Source organism: Danaus plexippus (genome assembly GCF_018135715.1).
Source record: "Danaus plexippus chromosome 9 unlocalized genomic scaffold, MEX_DaPlex mxdp_26, whole genome shotgun sequence".
In the NCBI taxonomy this organism is placed as follows: Eukaryota; Metazoa; Arthropoda; class Insecta; order Lepidoptera; family Nymphalidae; genus Danaus; species Danaus plexippus.
Window position 1 is genome coordinate 2553227 of NW_026869848.1, and position 12205 is coordinate 2565431.

At 32.5% G+C, this 12205-nt stretch overlaps 1 protein-coding gene across 2 annotated transcripts in view; it reads right to left on the reverse strand.

Moving 5' to 3' along the window:
• Window positions 1-12205, reverse strand: part of LOC116767550 (ras-related protein Rab-26) — a 46283-nt gene that overhangs the window by 25766 nt on the left and 8312 nt on the right. The gene's annotated exons all lie outside the window — the stretch shown is intronic.

A 12205-nucleotide genomic window follows, 5' to 3' on the forward strand; every position in this document is an offset into this window, starting at 1 on the left:
ATTAAGTACCTACTTTATAATAAAGTCTCCTCCCTGTTTATTTCTTATTCTCTGTATTTGGCTCTTTTGTGTTTGGCGATGTCTGTATATAATAAATCAAATCTATACATTACCTTAACTGTTTATTATGACGTAATCAGGATTATATTCTTTTTATTTTATTTCGCTAATAATGTTTCCTTAATATTATAGTTAACTTATATATTATATGAAGATGTTAATTCTTTAAGTAGTATTCAATATCAGGGACTATATGTGCCTATAATAACACATAGCTCAAGTGTCACGTCTGGTACAGTTCAGCCGTCTATCAGACGATACAAAGGCCTCTTCCAGGCGGATGTATTAAGGCGTGGCACGTTGTAAGCCTTATTGAACGGGTTCGATAATTGCATTCCCATACAGGACGAATAATTTGTATTTACTTCAAAAACAATTTGTACCTTTGAATACGGTAAGGCTGTATATACATATAACAACCAGTTTATACCTAAGTTTTGAATCAAGTGATGTTCTTAGATATGACGTTATTGTAGCTTCATTTAAGTTAAAGTGACGTAAAACAAAGATCGTTAATTCGCTGCTATCAACGATGTTATACGTTCGGTTTAAAGTTGGGATTAAACTAAGGTCGTAAACTCTAGAGCTGCAAATAAAATGATATGAAAGTATTATTTTATTATATTTATTTATGAAATGTTTTTTTTTATAATTAACGGGTATATTTATTCCGTCAAAACAGTAGGTATATTACAAATCATAAGTAGCCGCCGATCTTCTTTATGTCTCTGGTAAAGTTTGACCTGACTGTGGTACGCTATTAAGTGTGCTATATTAAATATATGTAGGTAAATGTATTGTATATACCGTGAAATGTGTCTGTTATGTTAGTAACGTCTTAAATAAGTCAAATAAAATAACTATTAACAAATGTCATAGCGCATATATATGTATATTTCTCGTCCTAATAAATGCTTAACATATTTCCATTAATGTGTTCGTCCACTAATTTGCAAGTTGTTATTAAGGTTACACAGACTCACTGGTATAAAACTTCTATAGAAAAATCATTATGGTTATTAAACGTCTGTTACAAAGCCCATTACATTGACTCCATTTCTGACGAGTCACTTTTATTATACGAAAAATATTGAAATACATTTCACCTCGATAACTAATTTCAATCAAAGACATCTACAACCTGAGATAGGAAATTATTTCCCCCCCCCCTCACCCCCACCCCTCCTCTCCCTTTACCCTTCACCCTATATCTTATTAACATCAAACAAAATTTAATGTCATTGAAAATGATATTTTCAAATTAGACGATTAAACGTTAAGGTTATTAGGTTTTGGTTTCATCTCACCTTTTAAGATATTACGGATCTTATACACACATATATATATATAATTATTTTAATGACAAACATCCAATATATAACATAGCAAAAACTTTTTATGTAAATTTTAAAATAATTAAGCCAAAAACCACGAGAGCTTTAAAATTTTCATTTTGTCTGAGCATCGGCTTTTTCATTAAACGTTACAGTGTCATATAAAGTTATTTATAGGAGCGATGAAACGAATGTATATAAAATGAAATGTATTTTAAAAGTTAAATGTTAAATAACTTTATTTTATACGCAATATGAATAAATTGTCCAGTTGAGTCGGAAAATATTGATCAAATGCGTGAATTGTATTTTGTATTTACTGTTAGATTTAATGTTTTAAAATTATTTCAAAAAATGTATGAAACTTTCATTTTTTTTTGATAACTACGCGTATTTTATTATGTTTAAAAGCTGCATGCTCCCGACGTCTCGGTCACTTCGCAGCGACCGTGATCAGAAATATCAGTTTCAATTAAATGAATACTCGCGAGAGTATTTAAAATGAGTTTTATTGAATAAAGTTTTACGTAGCTTTAGCCTTAAAGTTGTGTTTTCCTGTACGATTTTAAAAAATACCATAGTGTTCCAAAATAGCTTAAACCCTAAGACCGTAACCAACTTATTGTAGTAGGAATCGAGTAGAAACAAAAAAAATATGAAAAAAAAAAATATGAAAAAATATTCCCAATCAGTGCAATATATGAAATTATGATTTTAATTATCATGAGTAATAGGTGTGTAAGGAAGATAACAAAATAAAGTCAATAATCATTAATTATTTATCAAAAGCCAATCAGACCGATATTACTTAACAAGCCCCGAGGCCCGATGAAGTCTCACATTCCGCTTTCATTTTATTCACTTTATTGGTTGAATAAAAACTTTCAGCTGATCGAGGCGAGCTCTGACGATGTGCAAATGTCGGCAGTTCTTTATGAGAGGTTTAATTAACTTCACCAGTTCGAGGAAGAGAAGAATTTTTTTGGTCGGACAGAAATTCGTTATAAGAATTCGTGTCCATATTGGACACGAGATGGAAACGTGGCAACCGATTTAGGGAACGGAACAAGCGGAGTATGATGAAAAACATTGATGTAAATGATCTGAGAACAAGGACGAGGAATAACTGAGCGGTCAATTAAAATATTCACATTAGGGCACTTGGAGCCTCCTTTTAAATCGCGTTTACTTACATTATTTGATTGTAATATTTGAGATTCATATTAAAATATTTTTGAATTGTCGCATTATATCGAAAACTTGACGTTGTGACTATTGTAAAAAGCAAAAGTGCACACAACCTCCTTTCACTGTAGCTAACCTGTAAAAAACCAACTATTCGACCTTTACAAGAAATTCCAGATAACACGAGTTAGGTAAAGTTTCTGATACTCGTAATTGATTCTCCCATAACTTATCCTTATCAGAATAAACTTTGACAATAACATAAATTCGAAAAACGAAATTTTTATCGATTTACAAAAAAAGTATTATGTTTGTCGTAACTTAATTTTACAAAACAATTTATTCCGTTTGAGTCTGTTATCTAATGACAAAAACTTATCTCTCATTATCTATTTTATAAAACTTCATTCACGCGCGTCTGTGAATTTTAATAGGTGACGTCACTATCCTTTCATCAATGAGTAGGTATCTACACACATACATACATACAGAGCGATCCGTGAAACTGCACTAAGCTTACGGAATCAGTAGTATTTACCTTAATATTCTAATATGACACAAATGTTCAATATTTTAAATCCTCTTCCGCGACGAATAAATAAAATTATGAGGAATGAGACACACTGAGACTGAGTAACTTCAAAGCAGATCTTTTTCTTTTGTCATAAAATTGAATAGATTTTTTTTTGTTTTCTATTTTGTATTCCCTCAAAAGTCCTTGTCTATAAAACTCGATAGCAAATGGAAGTTTTTATAATCATCACAAAAGCGTAGACGTGAGGATTTTAATAATTCAGGTATCCCTTCTAATATTATAAATGCGAAACTAACGTTTCCACGCCTAAACCGCTGAACCGATTTTGATGATTTCTTTTATATAGAGATAGATGGAACTCTGGGGAAGGCATAGGCTACTATTTGTATCGATCCCGATCTCAAAACTATACGGGTGGAACCATGAAGTGCAGTTTGGATTCAGTGGCAAAATAGTGTTATTTTTACTCTTATCCCGATCCCAATCCATAGTCGTTCAAATCCAAAAGTCGCGGGCAAAAGCTAGTAATAAATTAATTAATATAAATTTTCAAAATTTGTCGTAAAAAGTATTCAATATTTTATATTTGTACAAAATTAACCAAGTCGTTACAGGTATATGAGTAAAGTTATAACTTAATTCTTAACTTTGCACAAGACTCACGAGATATGACTTTCTTTGTTTTGCTCATAATAATAGTCCGGTAAATCATTTTAAATATTCAGGATGATGATGATTCAGGTTCTTATTTTTTACTAGCTGTTACCCGCGACTCCGTCTACGTAAGAAAAACAATAAGAAACAATGAATAAACTTAAGCTCCGTATACGCCCTGCCTCCCACTCGCTTTATAATTTCGGGATGGGGATTCGGGATCTTGATAAAAATTACCCTAAGTTATTCCTTATTACATCAGCTATCTGCCGACAAAAGTCCCGTAAAAATCGGTCAAGCCATTTCAGAGATTAGCCGGAACAAACAGACAGACAAAAAATGTAAAAAATGTTATATAGGTGTATGTACCGTGTATTATATATTAATATGCATGTAGTAAAAAACTGTTATTTCAATATTACATACAGACACTCCAATGTTATTTATTCGTATAGATGGAAACCTTAATTTGATTAAGAGATATTGTATAAATGTTTAAATTACTTCCCTTAATATAATTATATGTTTAAATGCATAGCGCCTTAATAACTTACACTAAACCTTAGAGCAAAATTATTAAATAATATTAACCCCCCCCCCCCACCCCCAACCCTAAACTTTTATGCTCTAACTTCTTAATATCGAAAGAGGAACCTCGTTTGAAGGAATAATTTGAAAACAAATTATGTTCTGTCGCTTACAATATGTGACTCTGTGTTAGCTCTATTGAGCTTTGATATTCAATAGTAAGTATATATGTATAGATTCCATACTATTATTATTACATCAAAGCAACCTATTAGCTCTTTAATTCCAAGAAACTAAATTAGATTCAGACTGAATCGTTTAGAAACAGATTGTACTGCAAATAACAATGTGTTTAGTTTGAAATATGGATGGAAAGATCTATAATGTGTTATTTGTTTTAAGAGTAATCATTCAATATTATTATTAAATTACAAGAAAATATTCCGTTTATATTTTTATTTCAATGTTTTCACTCACTACGTCGCTTGCAAATACAATTTTTTTTTATATAACTCATTCTGTCTCTCCACGCGTCAATTATTTCGTCACGTAGAATGTGTAAAAGAAAATATTTTCATGTAATAGCCATCTTTGCCCTTACCTTTAATATAGTTCTTGTTAAACTCGTGACAAACGATAGTAATGACAATAAAAAATATTTCTACAATACCCAGCATAAGTTCAACTTTAATTGAAAGCTTTTACAACAAAAAAACAAACAATTACATCCAACAATTTAAATTTTTATTAATAGCTATATCCAAATATATGTTATCGTTAAAGTTTTAATACAATAAAACAGTGTAAATGAAACACTCTTGTCGGTGGGAGGTCATAACAGCAGCTAGGGATATTCCTCCGACTGATCCGTTAGGTTCCGCTTCGTTGTACGCCGTATGAAGAGTGGGTGAACTGAACTGATCTTATCAATTACCTTGTGATTGGAGCCTATTATACTACGCAAAGATTTACGTTATTTTCAAAAACGAAAAATATCCTTAAAACTTGCCGGGGGGGGGGGGGGGGAGAAAGATGTGTCCACCGGTCGATATAAACGGCGAAAACGGCGTGATTATGGACTTGAAATGCTCTACGTGCGTGATAAAGAAGAAAAGACGAGCCTGGTATATTAAACATCTAAAAACACTCAATGTTGTTGACGCATGACAATCGTCGGTAAATTATTCAAGTTTTCGGTACCTTTATCCCGTGGTGGTAAAGCCTAGCTAGCCTAGCTGTGGTCAAATTACTACAGCTCGAACATGGGCCGGCTCAACCGGGGAAGTACCACCCTCTCACAGAAGATCGGCGTGAAGTAGCCTTTAGTGGCTGTGTTTCGTCCGATGAGTGAGAGAGCCGGTTGCCCTTTCCCTATTCCCACCCTTTCCTGTCATTTTCTTATTCCCACCCATCCCTTTTCCTCAAAAATCAAGGTAGGCAAAGCATCTATGTTGTGGATGTCCATGGGTGACGGTCACTACTGCCCATCAAGTAGGCCGTCTGCTCGTTTACCACCTTTCACATAAAAAAAAAAACTCTCATCTGGGAGAGAGATCTGGAACGCATTGAGATAAAATTTGGGCAATGTTAGCAACCAATCATGAATTTAGTGCTAATAGAATGCAAAAATTCCTATGTCTAACCACTTACTCTGCATCTCAATATAAATCTTATATTTAGCATTTTCGTCTTTCCGAAGAAAAGACTTTAATATATATAATATATCCTTATCTTTGGCCTTTCTACTGGTTCTTAACTCTACTCTGTTACTTTGTGCTACTATCATAAACTAATTATGGATTTGAAGTCTTGCCTTTAGGTCTGGATCATCTTTGTCTTTTGGGAGTTTTGTAACGACCTCATCATGGGATTTCGCTAGGATATGTCACTTGGAAAATCTTGTGTGTATAGAACATCGAAATACTTTTTAGATTAATACCAAAACTATTGTATCCTTGAATAAAGCTGACGAATTTACCGACAGTGCGAGCCCGAACCACAACTTCAACATCTTTATGATGCTTGCATCTAACTTTAACAAAAGGGTTTTATTAAAATCCTAGATGAGGAAAGGACAAGTCATATGTGACATTAGGTAATTATCGTTGATCCAAGCTTTTTTGACGTTAGTCATTGTTTGATTATCTAGCTTGTTGAGATCGTTTAAAAAGTTATCAACTAGTCCTTCTAAGGATGGCCTACGACCTATATTATTTATTTTACGACGGAGTAATTTAAATGGGCCATTTTCCAAAACCTTACCAACGCATTGACCGCCTAACAATAATCTCGGATCGTATGAGGTATATCTGTATTAAATTAAAACTAAAAGTATTTAAAAGACCTTCTTTAGTTTTTAAAGAAAACTTTAATTTTGAGTAATATAACACGATCATATCACTAATTAGTGCTGGAAAGTTATACCTATCTTAGTGCGAATTGCATTAATTCATATTGTATCGACCCCATGCGTTCTCTAAGTCTATCCAAGAATCTGTAATTTGCCTCTCCATTTTCCTAGCATCTTTTAAGCTCTAGGCATCCAGAAATCCCGGTTAAAAAACTCTCTGTGGTAATTTGGCCTTAAAAACCTGTTGCTTAGCATGAATCGCGTCATTCTCGTTTGTAGAACCGAGAAAAAGATTTTGGATATGATATTTGTTAAAGATATCGGCCTAGTATCTTAGGGATCAGCAACACGATCTTTTTTGGAAATGAGGACAAAAATTGTGTTCCCGAAGGACTCCGGGATTTGCTTCCTTGCCCAGATTTTACCATACATATTTATGAAATGTTTACGAACCGATGTACATTTTTCAAATACTATATAAGGGATCCCATCGGGTCCCGGTGCAGATTTAGACCATTTTATCTTTATCTGGCTACTTATTTCCCCTTGAGTTGGTGGAATGCCGTGGAAGTCGATACGAGGAATTTCAGGTTTTTGTCCGTCGGTATCCCTATATAGCCTGACACTTTTGGGCACTTCATGTGTTTTTAAAATGGTCGTAAATTTGTTTATTGGTCAAGAGGAGCTTTCCGCGTTGTATCTTAATAATGGTTTTCGTTTACTCGATATATTCCTTGAATTGATTTTACATATTATTATAGTATATTCGAATGCGTTAGGTAAAATTGAGTCACGCTTGTATCATGTAATCAGAACAGTTCTTTGACCATCCAGGATCAGATTGTTCCTGAGAAAGGGATCATAGTGAAGCATGTTAATTTCACACTTCAATCAACCTTTGTCCCGATCGACCTAGTTAATCTTCGAAAATCTAATAGCCCCCATCCACAAGCGGTTTTTTTAACCAAAAAAGACGTGACTCTACCTACAGAATATATCTTTATAATAGACCAACCAACCAACCAAATATTCAATGATTGGGTATTGCAGTGTCTCGGACCTTAACTTTGCAGAACATGGCACGTCTCAATCCTCTCCTTTTAAATCTTCTTCACATACAGACTAAACAATACGCTTGCTTATTTCCTATGAATGGATTAGAACAAGCTGCCTGGTGTTTGTTCCCTTTCATAATTTGTACGTTAAGCATAGAGTAAATAGGCTTTTACTAAAATAGGGCGCATACTGTTTCAGTAGATTTTTTACTTACTACAAGTTGGGACGAGAGTCTAGCATGTTAATAGCCAAACACGTCAATAGTTAGCCGCATAAACTTCATTTCAATATAACTCAGAAGTGTACAGTTTCGTTGCGCTCGCAAAAAAATGAAAACAACTAATAGCAATTTTCGCGTGTCACTGATTCTGGATAAAGGCGACGCTTGCTGGAATATCTCTTATGTGAAACGAATTTATGTTTTATATTATACGTGGAAATATTCTTTCTGGTTAACTTGTTTGTATGCGGAAACGATGTTATTTTGGCAACAGACCACTTCACATTAATTTGTTTTTAAGGAGCTTTTTTAAACATTACAATTAAAATAAACATCGAATCAGACAAGGCTCGAGTTTGTTTGTATATTTTAAATATATCTCTATTCTTCTAAATAGTCCCTTTACCGAATAATAAAGAAAACGATAATGTTTTGTTAATATACTTCTTTCTATAAAATGTTTGATAACTGTCTCTGTTATCAATAAAAAACTAATACCGTGTCAGGTTTATCGAAAGCAAAATCTAGTTATAGCACATATGAAAGCCCATTTTATAGATCGTTGATCCTCGTAAAACATCGACTGACTTGTTGTGGTGCCGAGTAAAAGTTTGATTTAAAAATCTCTATCAATTTTCATGAGAAATAAATAGATTATGAATAAATGGAAAAGTTTAAGCGATTTGAAAACTCAATAACGACATTTATTCCGATACTTAATGAAGTAATTCCAATATCTCGTTTCATTGATCACAGATGACGGATGAGAGGGACCTGCATTATTAGAATTTTATTCCAATGTTAAAACAGTTTCATGAATCAACTGATACACGCAATAAAATTATTGTTATAAACTTACATTTTACTATGGTTATACATTTTATATTCTTAGTAAACGATAAGTTTTTCTCTTTAAAATTTTTTAAAGGAAAGATGTTTTTTTTTTTACAGGACGTTATTTTTTTTTTTTACTCCCAAGAAGTTATAACGGATTTCAGAAATATTTAGGTTAATAATTATTACAGAAAATATATTTCGGTCAGGTGTTGAAATTATTTTAAAATAAATATTTATCATCTGTTTAAAAATTCTATAAATTCAGTTCAATGGCATGGAAAGATTTTTTTTTTATTTGCACAAAATATTAATTAATCGATCAAGACTGAAAAATTCTGTAATCGCTCAAGTAATCCTTACGGGATCAGTACAGCACTATTATCTCACAGAAGAAAGTCACACAATAACCCCGATTGGACAATTATTAAACGAAATGTACCGCGGCGTCACGCGCTATCCCACGGGACCGTCAGCCCGACGTTCCTGTAGCGACTGCTCGTAAATCCTAGATCCCGTCTAGGGAAACCCTCAGCCCCCCCACAGCCCCCACCCCTCCCCCAGCCCCGGTCGCTGGGCAACGGCATTGAGGCTCACTGACAATACAAATTAGATGCGGTTTATGTACATTACAACATAATTATGACGTCATAATACATAAAAACAATAGTGTATACGCCGCTTTTATTTCATACTTCAATAACAATAGAATTTTTTATGATTGAATAGGTATAATAGTTTTTAAATTTTTTATGAAATAGTAGAGTATAATTAAGACCAGGTTTTTGATTATTTTAGTTCATAAGTGAAGGACTTCTCCATTGAACATTACAAATATTGTTTATTTAACTGTGAAACGACTTCCGCGAATATAAAAATTGTAATTGTAATGTTGTAAATTCTAAAATAATTTGTATAACAACACAAACTTTCATGTAAATAGTTGAATATTACAGTTTCAGGGCCGTGAAGAAGGTTTTGTCAGGCTTTCGACAAGTATTTAATAAACTACGTGACGTTAATTAGACGGTTCAAAATCTCGTGTGTCTTTATAAAGGTAAGATATAATAAACTTATCACAATATGTATAGTACATGTGATGTATTGAAATTTTGTGATTTAACGGCAAAAAAATTACTTAGAAAAAATATTTCTTAGTAATTTTTTCTCTGTTAATAATCAATATCAAGTCTAATTATGTCGCGAATAACTGAATAAGGAAAACCCCGAGATGAAATTTTGACTGATATTTATTTTCTACATTAAAATACCTAAATTATTCTTTAAGAAATCTTTATTATCCTATATATATATAAATCTTTATTATTATAATTAATTATATTTAACAAGTCTTCCTTATTCACGGGTACCTACGTTAATTGTAACGTAAGCGCCAACGTAACACGATTTGACTTTTTCATGATAAAGAAAAAGTATTTTTTCATGCACACGGAACTAATTAAATATTTTAATGAGACGACAAAAATTCCTATGAAAGTTAGTTAGTCACCGATAACGTAAAAGCGGTCCATTGATAATTTTTTAAAGTTAGTAGTGTTTACCACACGTGACGTATGTATAATGGAAACTTATCGTAACTATATATTAGTTTTTTCCTCCTACACGTGTATGACATGCCATGAAAAATATGTAATTTTTTTTACATACTAATAAATTAATATAGTTTTTTCTGCATACTCAACTCTCTAAACAATTAAAAACTGAAAAAAACATCGTAAAGCAAAGTTCAACACGCTCCGTACTCTGTAGTCTGTAGTGTGTAGTCTGTACCGACGTTTCTATTAACCTTTTACAAAACGTTCCATTTTATTTCTTTTTCAAACTATTTAAAACTGCTTACCGGCCTCGTGTACACTAGCAATTAAGATATCATACACACTTTATTTCCTTTGTTTTTAATTAAATATTGTTTAAATAAAATAGGAAAGTTTTTTATAATATGACTAGGAATGCCGAATCTTTCAAATCTCTTGCACATTTTATCTGATTTAATCGGTCGTTTTATTTAACTATTTGACGTAATAAAACAAAAAATGCTATACATTTCGTGTAATGTGACGCTTTCCACGCTCACACGAACTTAATGCACGAATAGATAATAAACAAGTAAGGCATAATGTAAACCTTCGTTTATTGACAACTGAAACGAGAAAACTTAACACACCTTTAGGTACATATACCTACTCGTATCACTGTGATATGAGGAATTCAAAGTGTAACAACTGAAGGAATTAGTTAGGGACTCTAGCGATTGATGCAAAAAAATAATTTTTGTTCACACATTGAATACTGAATAGAGGTTAGTAAACAAAATATTTTTTTTTTTTTTTTGTAATCGCCGCTAGATTTCACAAAACTTATTTCATAAAACTCAAAATTGACATAATTTCGGAATTAAAAAAAAATATTGTCAACAGTCTTAATTTTCCAGCGAAAAATTTAGGTACATAAATATCATAGGTATGATCGGTATAGGATATCAGCTTAGTATACTAGTGATAAATTAATTGAAAATTCATGAAGACGAGATCCGTTGGAAATGTTGAACACACTGGCCGCTGGTCCCCTCGAACTGTAGGTATATCAGTCGCAGCGATATGACATCAACAACTGAACGAGATATTCCCTTATTATGTGCTCTCTTATTTAAGAGATTCGATTTATTTTTATTACATGAAATCAAACGCTCATGTCCACAAAGTCCAACCGTGCGTGCGTGACGAGAAAAACTTAAATTCTGCATCAAAATTCAGTTTCTATAAAAAAAAACTCATGGAAAATTTTGATAGAACCTTATGTTACCAACAAAACTTTAAAAGCCACTTGTCCTGTATGCCTATAAATATCTTTGCTATGTATTTATGACCCAATAGACGATTCACAATGTGAGCACTAACAGTTGTTTTTTGTGTTGTATTCATATGTATATATATATATATATTTCTTTCTTCATCTTTTTTATGGAATACCATTATGCTTTAATCTATATTCTTACTTCGGTCGCTTGTAAGAGATCACCGCCAGTAATAAGGCTGTCTTTTGTGTCATCACAATAGTATAGATAAAGAAGTAGGTTTAAATATAAAAGATGAAAAAGAAAAAAATTAATTACTTTTTAATTTTATCATAAAAGCATTCGACTTCGCTTGTTACCTTAGCTCATATTTGCTCTGAAACTAAAGCGCTCCTGTCTGCTTATATTATTATATATCTGAGGTCTTTTGGGATCGCGGTCCAGATGACCTAAGTAATGTCTAGAATTTATCTTGTATTTGAGGCATACCCTAGTTGTAATTACAACTAGATTTACTGTGGTTTAGCCTTAAGGAAAGCTATGAATTATTTTGCTATAATCGTCAACGAACCATTTATTTTGATTGAGACATTGTTGTTGTCTATTTTCAGTAGACTACGTTTAACGTTTAAGC